This window comes from Armigeres subalbatus, chromosome 1 (genome assembly GCF_024139115.2).
Source record: "Armigeres subalbatus isolate Guangzhou_Male chromosome 1, GZ_Asu_2, whole genome shotgun sequence".
Taxonomy (NCBI): Eukaryota; Metazoa; Arthropoda; class Insecta; order Diptera; family Culicidae; genus Armigeres; species Armigeres subalbatus.
The window spans coordinates 10547356-10569053 of NC_085139.1; the positions used below are offsets into that span (position 1 = coordinate 10547356).

Below are 21698 nucleotides of genomic sequence, written 5' to 3' on the forward strand. Positions count from 1 at the left end.
AACTGGATGGCAGTAGAGTCGAAAACAACAAACGACAGCTGCTTCGGAAGGCACATTAGACCAGGAGAAGTGAATTTCCAACGTAAACATTCTTTTCTGTGACCGAAATCAAGTTTTTTTTCTGTCGTGTTCCTTGGACGATGTCATCGTCCATCGGTCTGTTGACGACGACGACGTTGTAGGTATTTCGATTTAGGCGTCCTGGCATCTTGTTCGTATGGGGAGAGGGTCGACTGTTTGACAATTTCTGGCCTTACTCCACGGCAGAAAAATCTCATATTAAAGGTCCACACTGAATTGGATCAACCGGGAGCGGTATGGTAGTCAGTCGTCAGTCGAAGACCATCAAACTAGCCCAACCGTAACGATCCTGTCACGGGGGATAACAAATAGCTTCGCCTGCTTGGATGTACATTCGGAAGAAGAATCGCCCAAATTGAGTACGTCGGAGCCGTGCACACAAATGCATGACTTAGGAGCGCTACGACGAAAGCACGTTCATTCGACATAAATTTCTATATAAACATGAAAAATGTAAATAGGTGTATCGTTGCCGGGAGCGGCGGTTGTTGGTCTTGTATCGGTTCTACGGGAAAAACTGGGAGAAACAAAAGGGCACAATAGCAATAATATATGGACCCTTGCCTGCGGCAAGGAAAAGCAACTCCTCCTATCCTAAGTCCACACAAGAGCGTGCTGCTACTGCTCTAATGCTTTTTATTGTTTCCTTAGCTGGGTGCACAACTGCACTTGCAAAGGCACACTGTACGTGAAGCCACTTACTCATCGCTCAAAATGTACTTCCCGAGGGTGTGCATTTCGACCGGTATGTGAGAAGTCAAAAATTGCACCCCTGCTGGATGCAAGCTAGGGATGCTTGAAAACAAAGATATTTGAAAGCAACTCTTTCTGTTCGAATTAACCGCAAAAAGTCATTTTTTTGAAAATGTGAAATCGAGTTTTCTGACGTACGTGTCGAGCAAGTTATCAATTCATGGAATTTGAGCAACCCTGCCGAGATTCCAACATTCCAAGTTCATATTCCTCAGCATTACCGGGCAATTTATATGAAACTTTTTGCCCCATCTTGCGTCGTCGGCGAAATGTTTCTATGCGCCCGCCCCATGCTCACGGTCCGGTCCTTCCAGAAGAATTTAATAAATGGAGCAATATTATCCCTGAAGCTATCTTTTCCGTCGCTTTCCGACAAGCTGCCAATACTAATAACAACAGGAAGGTACCCATTTCCAGCGTCGACGTCGTCCTGCTCATGTCGGACTGGGAGAAGAAACAACCATCACATTCCGTTCATTGGTTGCATAAATTTAAATTTATGATCACGGTCAGTGCCCATTTCCGCTCGTGGAGAAGTAGGCCAAGCGGCAACCGCCGATGGAAGTTGAACGAACTTTGCCCGGGCGCGCTCGTCAATCATTGGAATTTGCGCCTTTATGACCATCGGTGGCTCCCGGATTCCTTAAATTGCCTCCGTGCCGTCCACCGATGGGACCGGCAATGAGGCGTGAAATCCACCAGCTTTGGAAGCAATAAAACCTCATACCTTTGACAGTTTGGAGCGAAAATTAGCATGCCATGATACCCAGCTTGCTGCGTGTAGCCATGACCCGCCTCATACTTCTTTCTCGCCGGCTTGGTAAATTTTACTGCCGGTTTCTTTATTGGCGAATCGTCTTAGATGAGAATTTTGTCACGCAAAAGTTCGCATTATTCCCTCATACACCCACACTCCAATAAAGTCGCATGTTTATGTCCTTCCACACTGCAAACAACGTCACCGCAACAAAAGCTCATAAAGTCGTCCTACATGCTACAATCTATCCGAACGTAACTTCCAGTTTCTTTTTTGCAAAAAGCACACTATCGCAACGCCCCTTCCGAAACAAAGTTCATCCATTTCTTGTCATTGTCATAAAATTAACAAACTCTTCCATACTTTCGGTTCAGCTCCGACGACAACGACAAAGATGTCGACAATGCTCAAAGTCCCGTGGCCATCGTCAGTATAGTAGTTGGCTCTTGAGCTTGTGAGTTTTTGTTTGGATCCGCCCTATTTTCAATTCGACGTCGTCATCGAAGACGTTTCCTGATCCGTAATGGAAAAAAATGAAATGCTGCGGAGACCCATAATCCACCGAGAACACAGGACAAACACCAGGCCAATATAAGTTCCAATCGGAGAAAGGATTCTGACGTGACTACTGTCACCGGCGCGGCAGCCGCTTGCAGACAGGTCCGGGGAGCTTCGTTTCGTTGTCGAAGCTATGTCAAGTGTTGTCATCGTGCCGGAAACAATGGATTTCAAGGGAAAGGCAGGGTGGCGCAGATCGACGGTATGCGGCCCTTCTAAGGGAAAAGCAAGCAAGCCATCAAATGCGGGGCAGCTCTTCTGGGGCTTTGTTTTGGATTGTCAGCAAGTCTGCTATTTATGATTGGCACTTTCCTGTGCGCATCCTTTTTAAAGCTGAGTGAAGAAAAATGTATTTGAAGGTGTTGCTTGCCTTGGGCTGTTTTTACTGAATTTTTGGAGTTTGTGAACTCAATTATTCGAGAATTGTTATAAATTGCATTGTAATTTGTTGTTGGGTAATTTCTGCAAAACTTTTTGCTTGATTTTTTAAACTTGTATTCAATAGTATTTCTTATTTGACCACCGGGGCAACATTGATCAGTTTAATTATTTCCAAGAAATAAATTAATTATTATTTTCTGTTATTACAAATACATCACGAAAATTGATCATAATTCGACAATAATATATCGTTTTGTAGATATGGGATCGTAGTGTGCTGTGCGCGAAGAAAGACGTCTTTTTTTTCATTTTTTTCGCATTGCAACCATATCAGCCATTTGTATACTTTTGGCTGATAGATGGTAGCTAAAGCAAACCAGAAGAAGATTTATTATAAATTCAATAGTGTTTCATTGGAAGTGTGGTGTTTGTGAACGAATGATCATGGAGAATAAGTGAACACCCTTATTCGCGGAAGTATTTTTTATATACAAATGTAGTTTGGTTTACTTTATATTAGTGCATTAATTTGTATAATGTTCTGGAAGCATGTGAATTGTATTGAACCTCTAGTTTTTATCTGTAATAGCGTGGCATAATTTACAATTTTGTCTCTTAATTGCTTACCACTCGCTCTTTGCCTCTCCCATAACAAAGAACAATAACACTTCCAAACTATTTTTTTTAGCGACGCGGCTCAAGCTGTTTGCACGGGCAATAGCTGATACGTTTTGTTCCCTGCAGTTAGAAACTCGGAAGATATTCGCATTTGGAAAACTAGAATTTTTTAATGAGAAGTTGCATTCTACAAGAAACAGTACGCGGTTGACAACTTTTGAGCTTAATTAAGTTCAACCATTTCATTAGCAAGTTACAGTTACAGTTCCATTGGTTGACCGAATAGCAAACGTTGATGTCTTGCCCGATATAAAAAAAGTGGTATGACGATCATTCAACTTTTTGTCTTTAAAAGTATGGGCTAAGCGAATACTTATACTCATTTCCTAAACTGATATTTCTTTATAATTAGTAATACAGTGATCAATTCTTTCTAAATAATCAACAGTAGATTTTCGAAAATAGTGGCATATCGTATCGGTTATTCATAAGCCTACCAAAAGAGTGCTTTATGTGCAAATGTATTAACATTATTTCCGCAATCCCTTTTTCTCAAGTTCGTTTATTTGGTAGGCTCAGTGGTTTATAACACTTTGCGAAGCCACGTTTCTTTGTGATATGTATAGTCCATATCATCTCATTATTAATTTAGTGAGAGAGGGATAGAGGCGAACATGCTCGTGGTGACTCGAGGTTAGACTAACATTTTTTATTTCTTTGATGAATGCTAGGATTTGGGATTAGAGAATTACAACAGCTCATCCGGGCATTTGGCGTCAGGGACGGTGTGGTGTGTTACACAATCCCTGAGTCCAACATCAACAATTCTTTCTCACATGAGGGTAAGGGGATGACGGACATACCCAAATAAAGTGCGGTGTAGAGTTAGTTTTTCTTTATTATCATTTTCTGATCGTTTTTATCTTAGATTTAAATCATAGATGAAATTTGCGTGAAAAGGCTAATGACAATAACAAAGGCAAACATACGCAACTGTGATGAATTTAGCGTTTAAAATTCATTCCATAATTTCTTTGACATTTCACACTAGCACTTTCTTTCGACATTGTTGTATTAAACTTTATTATGTGCAGCATATGAATACGTAGAGTAATTGTTCGATGGATTTTTAAGAAAAATGTTTTACCTGTTACGTCTGTTTCTCTGTGATAATAATTTCTGTATGTAATTAACATAAATTGACAGTTCGCCACAATAAGTATCGATATACACCTGTCATAAGACGAGTTTAAACAATCCCATTGAATTCCACCACTTAATTGTATCCTGACAGATACGTATTTCGACCTCAACAGTAAGGCCGTCTTCAGTGTCTTGTACTTGACTCGACTTGAAGAAAATGATCGCAGCTTACACTATTTATACTATGCGTAGGTATAATAATTTATCTAGGTACTTATCTTACTACGGTGCTTTCGCTTGATGCGCTTAATGCTTAGGTATAAACTTGAAGAGCCAGGAGCTACCATTTCCTTGATCTTTATTCAACAACCGCGTTTGTACCTGTCGGTAGATTTCCAAGCTCTCAGCAACATCAAGTTTCCACGGAGAAGAGACATTTCTTAAAATTTTAATGTTTGATGTCGTAATTGAATGATTTTCCTGATATACATGTTCAGCTACCTTAGACCTAAACTCATAATTTAATCCCTTATCAGTTTCCTTCTTAGCCTTACTTACTTCTGCAATATGTTCTTTGAACCTTACATCTAACGATCTTTTTGTTTGACCTACATATACTTTATCACACTGTGAACAATTAATTTGATAAACCCCGGCCTTATTTAACATTTCTACTCTATCCTTTGTGGAGCCCAACAGTGTCTTCAGTTGATTGCTTCTGCTGGAGAATACTAAATCGATGCCGAATTTCCTCAGTCGATGGCGTAGCTGGTGGGTGATGTGTCGATCATAGGGGACCGATACCCTCTTCAGCGGTTCATCGATCGGTGTTAGTGTTGTCAGTTCGTTTTTCCGTAGGTTCCTCTGCTTCTTGTTGATGATTGCTTGTATTGTTCTTTCCTTGTATCCATTGATCCTCGCTGTTTCCAAGATGTGTTGTAGCTCCTTCGTTTTTCCTTCTTCGCTCAGGGGAATCGTCTGCATCCTGTGGATCATGTGATGAAAAGCTGCCATTTTGTGCTGATACGAATGATTTGATGTGTATGGGATGACTCTCATGGTGTTGGTGGGCTTCCTGTAGATTTCGAAGTCTAATGTTGCATTTGTTCCTTGAGATCCCAGTAGATCCAAGAAAGGTAATTTACCTTCCTTTTCCTCCTCGTGGGTGAATTTGATGTCTTTATGCACGTTGTTTATCGCTTCCAAAATCCTGGGTAGATCTTTCCGGTTGATGATGCTGAAAATGTCGTCCACGTATCTCCACCACTTCTCGGGTAGTACCTTGTTCCTCTAGGTTGTCCTCCAAATTCGCCATGAATAATTCGCATAAAACGGTGATATGGATTTTATAGGTGCACCCTTCGTTTGTTTGTAGAAGCTTCCCCACGGAACGTAAAGTAAATCTCATTCATGCATAATCTTGCAAGCTTTTTGAGGATACATCTTTACCTTTCCTCGCCATGTTGCATCCGTCCGTTAATCCTAGTAGCCAATCCCTCCAAAAGGTTCAGGAGCATCCTTCACTGGAACGCTTTGGAACAATGCCGCTACGTCGAATGATACCATGATGTCCTCTTCTCCGATGTTTCTGGATTCCAATATCCTCTTGGTGAACTCCCGTGCTTACAACTGATCTGCTGGGGAACGGCTTCGGCACAGCTCTGGAACTCCTTGACTAACCACTTGGCTGCTTTGTGTAGGGGATCCCACTGATGAAACTATTTCTCGCATCTCTGTACCTGGCTTATGGCCTTGGTAGTCTCTTTGATCCTTGGTAAAACAGGGTTCGTCATTACCTAACGCGGGCTTCTCCGATGATCGTCTTGCATTCCTTTATCGTTTTATCCGTAAGTCGGATTAGTCCGGGCAGTGGGTCCACTCTCAAATGCCTGTATGTATCCTCCCAAGTTGATTTTTGTCGTCATCTGTTCATCGCAGTCCTCTTTGTCCATTATCACCACCTCGCGTTTCCTTTGTCCGCCTTTCATGTAGTAAACTGGTTTCTCCTTTAACCTTTAAAATCCTCCTCTCGTCTTTTTGTTCGATGTCCCATGATGTCCTGCTTTTTGATGGCGTTCGCTACGATGTTTCTCTATGCTATTCTGGTCCTGTTGATCAACATTTCAGAAATCGCTGTCTCAGTATCCATTGATTATCTGCTCTAGATCCGCTTTCTGGGTTGTCGCATACCCTAACCCTTTGTTGAGGTGTGCTAACGTTCCTCCGTAAACTGCTGTGTCGAATGGTTATCAACGAATCCCTGATCATTTGTACTGTATAGTCGTTCTACCTTCCGTCGCTGATTTCCCTCGTAGAATGGTTGACCTCTTTCTTGTGCAGTCTCCTCTTCCTGTCCGCTTCACAATTCTTTCGCCTGTTGTACCTTCTTTAGGAATATGTCGAAAGAATCTTTGTTCTCCTTTGCAAGGCTGAGGTGCAGGTTGTAGCACTCTGTTCAACCTCTAGTTTGGCACAGTGTCCCTTGATTGACAACTTCAACAAATCCGATTCATTCCTCTTATTGATAGATTTTGGGATGTGAGCTTCTATCTTAATCCCATATGGCTGACAGGAGTCAGCCTCTCCTTTGGCACTTCTTAAGGAAGGCCACGTCCTTAAGAATACCTGCGATCCTCCTCTTCAAATCTATAAAAGTACTACGCTCGTTCCGCTATCGATATACAGTTTTTACAACAAACTTTCAAAACAAGTATCAAAACCTCCAGTAAAGATACTAATACTAACAATGAATCAAAATCTGCTCATTTTTGATACATTTCGCATTTAAACCATTGAACAGTTCGTCAATTATGGTGACGGCGATTATTAGGGATTAAATATCTGATTTATTTTATCAAGGTTGCATGGATCGCATCACTTATCAAGGATAATCGAGAGCCATGCAACTACTTACTCAGTCTCACTTATCAAAATTCCTCCTGTGATAACTGTGGAGATGTAAAGGTGTTCTCTGTCCCTAGTAGCAACAGATGTCACACCAATAATCCTTCCTTTCCCAGATGACCGTAAGGACGTGGCCGGCGCCGTTATTGATCCTATAATGTCTTGAGCTCTCAATCTGTGCACATTGAGGTTGGATAGCTAATCCCAAGCACCAACTATTGGTTCCCTGTGCAATTTTGATTGTTCTGATCAATCACGGAGTAGCAACTACGAATTGTACGGTCATCAAGCTCAAGCTCAAGCTCAAGCTCAAGCTCAAGCTCAATAATATATCGTTTTGTAGATATATTTATCAATGCTTCTTTGAAAAAGTGTACCAAGTAGTGTACCAAGTAATTATGTATCACAGCCAAAAATAAATAAACATTGCTTTGATAAAATTAGAAAGGGTTCCTCAGATTTTTAAAATATGTTCCCTTCAAAATACGCGGAATTTTCGAATTGCTGTGCGTATATATAAACGATTTCTGTTATTGAATTCGACAGCACATGCAATTTTAAAATTAGGGAAAAGTTGATCCACTTTCTATGATATCTACGCAATAAATAATTTTTCCTACCAACCCTTCATCAAATCTGTCAAATCTACAAAAAATTAAAAGCCTAAGAACAGATTTATATTTATTTGAATTTCTTCGCCAAATTTAGCATATTTAGGGCTTGTTGCTGTGAAAAAACGAAAGACTATGGTCATTGTTATGAAAATTTGTTCAAATTTTGCGAGGCCAATAAAAAAAATCTTTAGGAAGGTCAAAACATACAAACCGCCCTCCAGAATAAATAAGGATGTCAATCGAAAACATAGCTCATTATTTGTCTAGAGGATCTATACTAAAAAATACACTAGAACAAAACTACTTCGAAAACTAGTTCTCGATAAAACAGGGGGTAATCAAGTCTCCCCGGGGATCAAGTCCACCCACCTTCCCCTATGCTTTATTTACAATACGCAAGATTCGTACACTTCTTCAACTGATAAACGCAATAAACCGGCGTGAAAAATCACATGACTCGGTTTGTTAGCAACCACTCAAGATGGCAGGCAGTGCGAGAGATTTTTCTTTGTCCCAATGAAGTAGTGTTTAGAATGGACTTACCAATTTTCACACATTAGAACGGATAACAACCACACTATTTTAGCTTTCATATTAAATTCATGTCTTAACAATTTTCCAAACAAAATTCAACAATAAACCAAAACTTTTTTGAACAATATTAGAACACTCGTTGCCAAAATACGGCTGACGATTTTCACTTGAAGCAGCACATTATAATTGCCTTCCTTAGGGGTCGTCAAGAAATGACGTCTACAGTTTGAGGGGGAGTATACATTAGAGTGGGGCGCAGTTGTATGGTAAAACGCAAACTTCGTCCGATCAAGTGAGATCAAGGTTTTTCTGAATCGTTTTGGGTTCCAATCAACTGTGCAAAAATATGTGGCTCGATTGGTTGCGTCCTCGCTTGCTGCATCGCGTTTTACATTTATGGAGATTAGTATGGGAAAACGTACTTTTTTATATTTTTACTATTATCGGATTCAATTCATCATCAATCACGTGACTCAATACGTTAGCATATAGTCTGGAAGATGCCGAAAGACTTTGCCGAAGAAGGTACATAGCTGGAAGGTCTACAAAACATGTTATTACGTTTCGAAAATTGATTGTTCAAACCATATGCAAGAAATCAATGTTTCTGCCAGCACTACCGGACGTCCTATGGTTATCGAAGGACAAAACCCATCTTCCTTCTTGTCGGATTTTTTTCTTTGTGAGATGATTCCGGATAGCTCCCATTAGCTCTAAAACCCTGTAAGATCAATTATTTTGAAATAACAATCAGTTAAATTATTGGTCTACGTAGTTCGGCAGTGCTGGCAGAATAAATGATTTTTTGCATATGGTTTGAACATTCAATCTTCGAAGCGTTATAACTTTTTTCGTAGACGATCCAGCAACGTGTCTTCTTCAGCAAAGTTTTTCGGCATCCTTTGGGTTATACTTTTAACGCAATGTGCCACTTGGTTTACGATGAACTAAAAACCTGTAGTAGTAGAAATGCAAAAATACACGTTCTCCCATACTAATTTCCATACAAATTCCAAACGCGATGCGGAAAGCGAGGAAGCAACCAATCGGTCCCAAATTCTGCACAGTTGTTCAGGACCCAGAATGGCATCGAAAAACCATTGATTTGAAAAAATGACCATGACGCCCCAATCTAGTATACATACACACTCAGTATACAAAAAAGCGCGACAATGGTGGAAGGGGGAGTCTAAAAATCTTTTTAAAAAAGTGAACGTCATCTTTAAATCACCCCTTACGGTTTTTACAAACGATTTACAGTGAAAAATGCACCAACACTTCATGGGCCAATTCGCAACAAACTTTTAATGGATTATAATAATAATAAATTGTGCACAAAGATTGATGTTTCCGATTACTTGGCATAATAACCACAAAAAAAAAAGGTTGGTGGCATAATTTCGGTTAGAACTTCAATATATGAATATATTTGAATCGATAAATGTGCTCAACAACATCATAATAGGTTAAGGTTTGAGCCATATACCCTATCCTAATCTTGATTAAATTTGCTGCTGAATGATATATGTACTTTGTACACCCTTATTCTTGTTTACGTCCGTATCTGACTTTCGATCGAACGCTCTAATTCGTATGAGTTCGGAAATGGTATTCCCGCATTCGATACGAATGCGAAAAAGTGACAATTCGCTACTGCCAAAAAGTTGTTTGACATTTAAGCATATGCGGTATTTCGAAATAAATCGTTTCAGGTGGTTCCTCGGAATTTCACGGACTTTGAGCACGGCAAAATCTGATTTCTTGATTTCGTTTATTACAAAATTACAAAAAATTCGCTAGAATAAACTAGCTTCTAACAAATTTCAATGGAATTCCGTGGAATTTCGAAATAAATTCAAACTTAAACCATACTTTAAATTATCAAACATATTGGCAGCGCCGCTGAGCTAAATCATAAAACTGTTTTCAAAACTTAATGTTACACAAATTATTCTCTTAACGCTTACTTCTTCTTCTTCAATGGATCTACATTCCAACTGAAAGTTTGCTTGCTTTTCAATTTAGCCTGAATGGTAATCAGATTGGCACGGCAAACGCTGGGTAAAGCGTACCGCGTACCGGAAGGAATAAAATAGACCCATCTTGCGGTCCTTAGCCTCTTACCCAACAACTCCTATCCCTACCTCCCCGTGGTGCTGGCCGGGATACGAGCAACCTTAGGGAAGATCGGGTAACCAGCCCCGGTGGGAACTATGGTCGTATGCTGACAGGGCAGGGGGAGTTTGCTCCTCTCCGGGGGTGCAAATCTTACAAGGCGTATGTTCTCCATGTCAGGATCGGCTCACAACAGCGTCTGTTCTCCATGTAGGGGCGGCTGATCATCGTCCGAGTGCCAGCGAGGGACTCTAAGTGAAACTGTGCACCATGGTCCACCTGGAATAAAGAGGAATGGTCCCCCGGAAATTTAGGGGGTTTGGTGTCAGGCCCTGTAAGCCAGCCAAAAAAAAAAACTCACGCAACGAACAATCAACAAGAGAGTACGGACCGGAACCATCGGCGAAGACCACTGCGACGAAAAGGGACTAGCGATTGGAAACTCGGTTCGTGGAACTGGAAATCTCCCAACTTCATCGGGAGCACACACATACTCGCCGATGTGCTCTGGCGACCGTGGATTCGGCATCGTAGCGCTGCAGGAGGTTTGTTGAAGGATCAATGGTGCGAACGTTTAGAGGTAATCATACCATCTACCAGAGCTGGGCAGCAACACACACGAGCTGGGGAACAGCTTTCATAGTGATGGGCGATATGCAAAGGCGCGTGATCGGGTGGTGGCCGATCAATGAAAGAAATGTGCAGGTTGAGGATCAAAGGCCGGTTCTTCAACTTCAGCATAATCAACGTCCATAGCCCACACTCCGGAAGCACTGATGATGATAAGGACGCATTCTACGCGCAGCTGGAACGTGAGTATGACAGCTGCCCAAGCCACGACGTCAAAATCATCATAGGAGATTTGAACGCTCAGGTCGGCCAAGAGGAGGAGTTTAGACCGACTATTGGAAAGTTCAGCGCTCACCGGCTGACGAACGAAAACGGCCTACGACTAATTGATTTCGCCGCCTCCAAGAATATGGCCATTCGCAGCACCTACTTCCAACACAGCCTCCCGTATCGGTACACCTGTAGATCACCACTGCATACAGAATCACAAATCGACCACGTTCTGATTGATGGACGGAACTTCTCCGACATTATCGACGTCAGGACATATCGTGGCGCTAACATCGACTCTGACCACTATCTGGTGATGGTTAAACTGCGCCCAAAACTATCCGTCATCAACAATGTTCGGTACCGACGACCGCCGCGGTACGACCTAGAGCGACTGAAGCAACCTGATGTCGCCACTGCATACGCGCAGCATCTCGAGGCAGCGTTGCCGGAAGAGGGTGAGCTCGATGGGGCCCCTCTTGAGGACTGCTGGAGTACAGTTAAAGCAGCCATTAACGACGCAGCGGAGAACAACGTCGGGTATATGGGTCGAAGTCGACGGAACAATTGGTTCGACGAAAATTGCAGACAGATTCTGGAGGAGAAGGACGCAGCGCGGGCGGTCGGCCTGCAGCAAGGTACCCGGCAGAACGTGGAACGTTATAGACGGAAGCGGAGACAGCAGACCCGCCTTTTTCAGGAGAAGAAACGCCGCCTGGAAGAAGCGGAGTGCGAGGAGATGGAACAGCTGTGCCGTTCTCAAGAAACACGCAAGTTCTACCAGAAGCTCAACGCATCCCGCAAAGGCTTCGTGCCGCGAGCCGAAATGTGCCGGGCTAAGGATGGGAGCATCTTGACGGACGAACGTGTGGTGATCGAAAGGTGGAAGCAGCACTACGAGGAACATCTGAATGGCGCTGAGAGTACAGGCAGTGAAAGTCAAGGCAGCGGAGGAGATGACTACGTCAGTTCAGCAGACGATGGAAGCCAACCAGCCCCCACCTTGAGGGAAGTTAAGGATGCCATTCAACAGCTAAAGACCAATAAAGCAGCTGGTAAGGATGGTATCGGAGCTGAGCTCATCAAGATAGGCCCGGAAAAGCTGGCCACTTGCCTGCACAAACTGATAGTCAGAATCTGGGAAACCGAACAGCTACCGGAGGAGTGGAAGGAAGGGGTTATATGCCCCATCTACAAGAAAGGCGACAAGCTGGAGTGTGAGAACTTTCGAGCGATCACCATCCTTAATGCCGCCTACAAAGTGATATCTCAGATCATCTTCCGACGTCTGTCACCATTAGTGAATGAGTTCGTGGGAAGTTATCAAGCCGGCTTCGTTGACGGCCGCTCGACAACGGACCAGATCTTTACTGTACGCAAATCCTTCAAAAATGCCGTGAATAGCAGATCCCAACGCACCATCTGTTCGTTGATTTCAAGGCGGCATACGACAGTATAGACCGCATAGAACTATGGAAAATTATGGACGAGAACAGCTTCCCTGGGAAGCTTACCAGACTGATCAAAGCAACGGTGGATGGTGTGCAAACTGTGTGAAGATTTCGGGCGAACACCCAGTTCGTTTGAATCGCGCCGGGGACTAAGACAAGGTGATGGACTTCGTGCCTGTTGTTCAACATTGCGCTAGAAGGTGTCATGGAGAGCCGGGGTACGATTTTCAACAGATCCAGTCAATTTATTTGTTTCGCGGATGACATGGTCATTGTCGGCCGAACATTTGCAAAGGTGGCAGAACTGTACACCCGCCTGAAACGTGAAGCAACAAAAGTTGGACTGGTGGTGAATGCGTCAAAGACAAAGTACATGCTTGTGGGCGGAACCGAGCGCGACATGGCCCGCCAGGGAAGCAGTGTTACGATAGACGGGGATACCTTCGAGGTGGTCGAGGAATTCGTCTACCTCGGATCCTTGCTAACGACTGATAACAATGTTAGTCGTGAAATACGAAGGCGCATCATCTGTGGAAGTCGGGCCTACTACGGGCTCTAGAAGAAACTTCGGTCAAAAAAGATTCGCCACCGCACCAAATGTGTCATGTACAAGACGCTAATAAGACCGGTTGTCCTCTACGGACATGAAACATGGACAATGCTCGAGGAAGATTAGTATCCGCCAGTATCCAGAAGGTAGCTAAAGCCGGAAGGGTACGATGGGCAGGACATGTTGCAAGAATCTGTTTAGATGTAGACTAAATAAATGAAATAAATAAACGGTATCCGCAGGAGTCTCATAGAAGGAGAGATTTTATTTTTTATATATAGCGTTTTGCCCTGGCGATCGGTGAAAACCTCAAACTTCAATGAGTCGACATTGAAGGAACTATCTACTAATAGAAATATCGAGACGTGGAATTGAAAATCCTTGGAGAGCTGTTCGATGAAACCATCGCAGTAGCGAATTCAAACGAATAACCATCTATTTGAATACTTGTCATAAAAAATGAGTAACCGAACGCCATAATTTTGTATAGACATGATAGATTTCCTGGGGCATTTTGCATGAGCCAGTGTAGACAAGGTGGTTCAAATCGATTTAAAACCATCTATTACTTGGAAAAACATGGAGATAAAGCTGCACCGTACATGTTTATATAAACATGAAAACTTGTTGATATAAACATGAACAAGTCCTCTCCTACGGGTTCCCCAGGGCACCTCATAGGTTCCAAGAGTGGCCAATGTGGTCGCTAATCGACTTCAAGCGCATGCCCATCTGTTTGGTAGAAAATAACGACGAAAGAGCCACCGCACGGCATGTTTTGGTGTTAAAATGGAAATGTACTCTTCTACGGGCTCCCAGGGTGGCCCCTGGAGGAAACTGGAGGAAACTCACACCGAAAAGCCGCATCACGGCATATTTTGGTGTTACAACAGAAATGTCCCTTTCTGCGGGTTCCCTGGGGGCACCTCATAGGTTCCAAGAGTGGCCAATGTGGTCACTTATCGATTTCAAGCACATATTCATCATCATCATCCGCGCGGCATATTTTGGTGTTAAAACGGAAATCTCCCCTCCTACGGATTCCCCGGGGGCCCCTTGAAGGTTTCAGGAGTAGCCACTTTCGTCGGAGGCCTTCTCACGGACCATGCATTACCGTTTTATGAGAATCTAAGTAGAATTAGCGATCGAAAGGCATATATGGAGCGATTTTTGTGCTCCCCTTATATGACCGACAAGGTCCCCGTGGAAGTCGTTTCCTGGTGGCTATTGTCTCCAGAACCAGCATATCACCACATAGCCACAAAATTGATGAGTTCATCTTTCAAACGGTATATATACTTTGTGACCAATGCAAACGCCTTTGGAGATCGCAGCAAACATTGCGCCTGGACAGCTGCGTTTATTTTTTTGCAACCAAATTTTTCATTTTTCCGACTGAAGACTGAAGAAAGCAAGAAATCGGAATACAAATCGGAACATCGATATTAGCGGTGCTCCAGTATGAATAAGAAAACAGCAACTGCTTCGCCAACCGGACAATGATTTTCCAACTCTATCGGACGACAGTATCTGGATGGAATCATCACCTACCTGAGGTTGCTGCTAAACATCCTGTTCTTGTGGGCAATAGAGGACACAACAGCTCAGTGAGATTGACCAAAACACTGCACAAGTAAGATCCATCCAATTCAATTATTTTTCCCCTCACCATATGACCATGACTGTTCTCGTGCACAAATTCGATTTTTTTTGTTATATGTAATCGAAACTATTGATTCATTTTCTAATGGGATTCTAGGGTTACCTTCATCCTAGGCGGAGACCTTATAAGATCTCCATCCTGGGCGGCTGCTCGCTTTAGCTTTGACCTGCTCCCAGGTCAGATTTAATTGAGGAGGATTGTTGAGGATTCATCACCGCGAGCTATTTTACTCTGAAGCTATTCGGGATCATAGATTTCTTTTTCAAATAATGTCCCCAGGTTTCCATGAAATATTTTCAAAACTGATTTGTAGTTTCGATAAAAATAACTATCACTATAAGCCTATATAATTTGATATAGCATATCTGTCTTTTAATGCTTAACGACTCTATATTCCTACTGGACAAGCATTGCGTTGTTCATCTAAGTTTTATTTTAATAGGGTAACGGTACCAATAGTGGAGGTATTAGTAGATCCACCAAAAAAATTTTTTTTTAATTGATAATTATGGGAGTTTTAAAGCTTTAATATCTTATTCTATAGAAAAACTAATAAATTTGCTAACAAAAACGAGATAGATGTCATTTAACATCAACAATTACCAAATATTGCTTGCAGCACTACACTGTTCCTTTAGTGGCTGTAAAAATTAATTTTGAGTCCCATAGGGGTGCTATACATTGTTTTCTTATGAGACGCGCCATTATTGGTACAGTTGCACCACTATAGGTGCAAGGGAGTCAATTTTGTTAAGGAAAATCATTGTTTTCAATAGTTTTTCAAGCGAAATCTTAAGATAAGTTGCATTTAACAGGATATTTAAAGCACGACGCATCAACTGAAACCACCGTAACGTGTATATATATGATAAATCTAATTAAAACCCCACTACCTCAACTATTGGTGCTACCTACACTAGTGGTACGGTTACCCTACATCTGTCTTAATTTAAAGGCTAATTTTGTGATCGTTAACAAATTTTTCCCTTTTTGCGTGTACCACTGCGACCAGCTCGACCTATTGTAGCGTTCCTCTTATGCTTAGTTCCTTTCACTGGTTTATGAAGAGATAGATTGTACGTATTTAAACTTCTGACTCGATTTTTTTTACATGGTAGATGGTTGAACATGAACCCTATAAGCTTGTAGTTAATGCAACTGCTACACTAAAAAAAATCCACACATTTTGTAAATAAATTTGATGTGTGCGTTGTGTTTGCGCTATAGGAAAATACATATAAAGATTATTAGATTATTAACGGCGCGGTTAGCGAAATGTCCGATTTTGCAGTGCTGGTGAGAAAATTATAAGAAAATGAAACAATTAGTTTTTTGTGCTTTGTATTGGACATAAAATGATCGCGCGATTATCTAAATGTCCGGTTCTTTTGTGCGAGTGGATAAATTAATAAGAATGTGAAACAATCAGTGCAGGTTTGTACGTGTTTTGTAGAACGTAGAACGTAGATCGCGTCCTTTTTCTTTATTAAGCAGAACGATCAGCCAGTCATCAAAATTGTGTTTTGCTTTGTGCGGTAAGCAGAAAGAACGGCCGGTCACCGAAATTTTGTTCTGCGTAGTGCGGGTGAGTAAATTAATTAGAAAGTTAAAGTTTAGATCGCGTCCTTTTTTTCTTCAGGAAGCAGACCGATCGGCCGGTCATCGAAACTTTGTTCTGCTTTGTGCGGTAAGCAGAACGATCAGCCGGTCACCGAAATATTGTTCTGCTTTGTGCGGCCTTAAATTAAAATTACTAGTTTTGTTTTATCGATCAAACTACACGCTATACACGGCATACCGTTTACCAAAACGAACCCTGCCACACTCCCTACCCCATATATCCAACATCCCAGTGATTTCTCGTGGAAGTGCAGATGACTCGTCGGCTTCTATCAAAGCGAGAATCATGTCAACATACTCCTACCCATTCCTCAATTGACCTGCATTCGGACACGGCCGGCGCTGGTATTGCTTATTTTTGGGTCACCAGTTCTTACACATTGAAGATGATGTTAGTCCCAAACTTCATCTGTTGGTTCTCTGTGTAATTACAGCTGACCTGGCAATAACGGAGGAGCAACCGTGGGCGGTCAATCATGCTCATGCTCATGCTCAACGGTATATATACTTTGTAATTCGGTTATAATTTGACTATTTTATAAGCATTTACATTTCTGGGTCGATATGACCCTAACATCTTATTCGTAACTTTTTTTACGTAACGTTCCTGTTGCACCTTAAAATACTTTTTTAATATCAGATGCTTCATTTTCATAAAATATTAAAAGTCAAGAAATTTCAGAAAGATCGTGTATCATCAGGTAAAAAGTTATTCTACTTTGAAGTTCCGTTTTGGGTCATATTGACTCCAACATCTTACTAAGGTTAGTATCACAATTAATATGAATATGTTAATATCGAACATTAGGTACAAGTTATACTGGAGATGTTTACCTCCGCGTTTTTTTCCAATAACTACAAAAAATGTACGTAATTATTTTGTGTAAATATGCATAACTTATGTTGTTATAATTTTGATATGAAACCAAACTGGCCAAAAATACATTTTTATCGAATTATCTAATTATAACACACGCTGTTTTAAAAAACAACCATTGATAGAATTGAGTTTTTATTTTGTTATGCGATGCTGATCGGGTTGGAGTACGCTTTTGGAGTGTCTGCACAGGTTCGGTCATACAAGCTTCCTCCTGTGCCTGGAGTGCATGGTCGGTCACTGAAGAAACACCGGTGCATGTTTGGTCTGACTGTCCAAGATTCAGAGTGATTCGAATTCATACACTGGCTATCATATCACTGATCAGTGAAGACCACCCAAATGTCTCTGAATACTGACAACCGTATCCAAACGCAAATAATTAATTTCAAAGGTGTCACAGACGAGGTACCAGGATTGGAGAATTGCCTTGAAACTGCGGAATGGCATTCGCGAAGTCGAAGCAAATTCTGCTCTTCCCTCCTATGGGAAATCCCATTGCTATCTGTCAGAGTTTGAGTGAAACATGGCCGCCATCTCCTCCTTTCTGTTGCTCTACTGTAAAAACCCATAAAGAACTGTCATTGTTTGTGGGAAGAATTTTGTTTAGACTTCGCGAATAAGAAATACAGGAAAGGGCTCGGTGCGCTGACCGGTGCAAAGGTGGAAACCGTAGGGCTCAACCACTAAGGAACTAAAGGGCTGGAATAATTGTAGTGCTTATGTGGGGATAAAGTGACAATGAAAAAAGCATTCGCATTTTTTGGTTACATTGATCGATAAAGTAGAACCAACCAATATCTATGGTAGAACGTATGTTTTTTTAATAATAAAAAAAGAAATAAACTAAAATATTTTCAAATGATAATGATAAATAAAAGAAAACGATAACGAGTTTAAAATATAATCATAGTAGGCATTTGAAATGGTAGCATACTAAGAAGCTAAGAGTAAAATCAGCAGAGATACAAATCGTTTGGGGCTGCCAGTTTGTATATGAATCTGAAACATTAATTTTCCCAGTAGCTGTTCTAGATTCATTTTTTATACAAGACAACTGTCAAAAAAATGAAACTGGTATAACGCTCAGTTCTATTTTCTGCAGATTCTGCAGATCGTGGTTCACACGAATGAATCACGAGATTAAAATATTTTTCAATTTTTTTGGGGGCGATTCAAATATGACGTCTGTCCCTCCCTCTGTCACGCTTTTTTGTATACCTAGTATATGTAGTGTCACAAAATTTAAGACCCTCCTCTCTAATACCTGTGACATCATTGTTGAACGACCCTTGGCGTATGAATGCGTCATTCTATCTACCGATCAATCAAATTTGCAATTACGGCGCCTTTCTTAACCGCAACAAAATGAATTGAAAATTTGAAAAACATGGAACACTGCTGAGGAAACCAGCGAGTTAGTTCTATTTTGCTGCGGATTCTAACTAGAATAGTGGTAAAAAATTTGGAATGAAACTGAAGCACTACTGATTTCACTCTAATGAGAGGTAAATTGAAATTCAATCTCAATAGGTTATAGATTGTTCGAAGGGTGACATAGAAAACAATTAAAAGATGATTCAGTGTTCGTTTACAGATGTCGAAAATCCAGATTAATCGATTAATACCTAATCGATTACTCTCGATTCTTATCGAATGTATCGATTAATCGAAGTAATCGATAATTTTGCGACATCTCTATGCTCGTTTCTTGAGGCGGAAGGACGTGGATTGTTTATCGGCGCTCAAAGCCTGTTTTCAACGAAGAAAGTAGACAAATCATTTGGCCACGACATTTAATAAGTTCGAACATGGATAAAAACGAGTGAAGTAAAATTAGAAGTTAACATTTTTAGTCTCGGATGTTACAATTATCGCTTATTGTTAATTATAAACTAGCAGCTTCGACAAATTTCGGTTCGATAATAATTGATTAACTCTCTGATTTGTTTGCATTCGCAACTTATATGTCGGACGGTTAATGAATCGATTTTCCAAAATAGGGAAGGGTCTCGAAGCACCAGAATATTTTGACCATTTTAGAAAATTTGAGTACACCAATACTCCAAACCAAATATTTTAGTAAGAACTAGAAGTAATAAGCTTTCTATCCATAAAAAACATTGCAAATCGATCCAGTGGTTCAAAAGTTATGATTTTTTTTTAAATAAAAAAAATCGAAAAATAGCGATTTTGGAAATCTTATTAATAAAGACATTAAAAAAAATTCACATGCCAAGTTTAGTTTCGTTTGGGTGATCTGTACTTGAAATTTGTGCTTCATTTGTATGGGAGCCCCCTCGTCCAGAGAAGGGAAGGGTCTCGAACCAACATATAGGGCTGTTACAAACTGAGAAATTCCATTCCGCGAAATCCGCGACTAACAAAATGAAATCCGCGACTGCTAAACAAAATGATGGCCTTAGTATTTAGGAACACATTTCAATATAAAACTATCCCCTGAAGTAAAAAAAAATAATGGTTTAATCATAAATGGGTCCTTGCATTCCTATTGCAAATAAACTGTGAAGAGGACTGTAGTTGACTTTGATAAAAACTATTTGCGACTCGAACTAATGGTGGAACCAAAGTGAGAAGGTTTCCATTTGGATTTACACGCTGGAAACTACATCGATGCGGTTATTCAGATGGCGTTAAGTCACAGGTACATCACAATTTTGTCGATGAAACATACTTTCTTATGGGTTATGTCTTTTCTTTACCATCATTTTACAAAATCTTGGAGAGGTTTAAATTAAAATTCGTTAACTAGTTCCAAACTCAGGCAACCAGATTTTTTAAGAACTCGACTTTTCTCAACTGATTCTGGAGAGTGGCTTCAAATTTTGCCCAACATGGCTTGAAAAACTCTATGACAAAATGGTGTAGGGGCGGACGAAAATGACGAAAATTGGTCGTGTGCTGTCGCCGATATGAAGAATCGCTGCTCATTTTGGAGCAGAGGGGTAAGCAGCAGTTGCACGATTCTGCTACCTATGAACAAACCAAGACCAAGTAAGAAAGATTGCATCTATTGGTCACCATCGTAACCAGAATGGCAAAAACTTTTTTTTTCTCTTTATTAACGTGAATGTTTAGAGTTTATAAGCTCTTCACTCGTCAATAGTACCAAGGTCAGGAGCACTTGGCAAGGGAAGACAGCACCCTTAGGTCCAACCTTGGGACCTTATAATTTAAATTAATTTCTTAATTTAAATTAAGATGAATAGCAGTCAATGAGTAAAACTAGTTGACAAATGAAAACTATGAAGCAACAAAACAGGCGACATTGATAAAGTAATCCCATTCCAGGTAGGGTGACCATATGGTATCCTAAAGGAGGACATATCCTCCTTTTTCAATAAAAATTGGATGTCCTCCTTTTGAGCTGAAAGGTCCTCCTTTCTACATATTTTGAGAAAGCAATTGCATGAACAACTGAAGAAATTTATATTTACTAGAAAAATGCTACAACAGAGATCCATAAACAAACAAAACGTTTAGTTGCCCACGTTTGTGATTCTTGTATGTATGCATGTAGTTAGCCACTAAGTTGCAAACGTTTGTGATACTTGCATTCTAATCTCAAATAATTTCCGTTTAAGTTTTCGAATAAAATCAATGTAAATAACGAACATGCAATGCCTCAATCCAGTAGGTAATGCAGGTGTTGAAGATATCAAAATAATTGAAATTGTGAGTAATGAGTTTTCTCAAGATTTGCTGCTAGTAAGCATCCATCGAATTGCCATCTTTGTAACTTTTCAAATCTGATGATGGATGACATAACGTCTAATTTAAAATGGAATAGAAATATCTAAACCTAATCTAAACAGTTTCGAACTTCATTCCCAATGACGTACAGTTGAGAACTTCTTAGTCGTAGTTCTATTTTTTTACCTTCGAAAATCATGAGCATCTTATTTTGAAGTTGTATGTTATACAAATAAGTTACGACTGGAAGATTTGATGCTATATTATTAGGCTTTCTTAGTCTGATTGAGTTAAAACGATTAGTATTAGTGAAAGGGTGGAACCTTGGAAAAGGCCAAATATAGAGGCCGAAACGTCGGGCAAAAAAAACTAATCGTTTTGACTCAATCAGACTGAGAAAGCCATATAATATTGCGTTGTATGTGATGTAGCTGAAAATGTCAGCTTATTAATATCAACATTTGTTCAATGTGATATTAAAATTAGATGAAGCTAGTTTAACAGAATCTTCTTATTATAAAGAAG

At 40.7% G+C, this 21698-nt stretch overlaps 1 protein-coding gene across 15 annotated transcripts in view; it reads right to left on the minus strand.

Moving 5' to 3' along the window:
- Nucleotides 1-21698, minus strand: part of LOC134221577 (collagen alpha chain CG42342) — a 638959-nt gene that overhangs the window by 614707 nt on the left and 2554 nt on the right. The gene's annotated exons all lie outside the window — the stretch shown is intronic.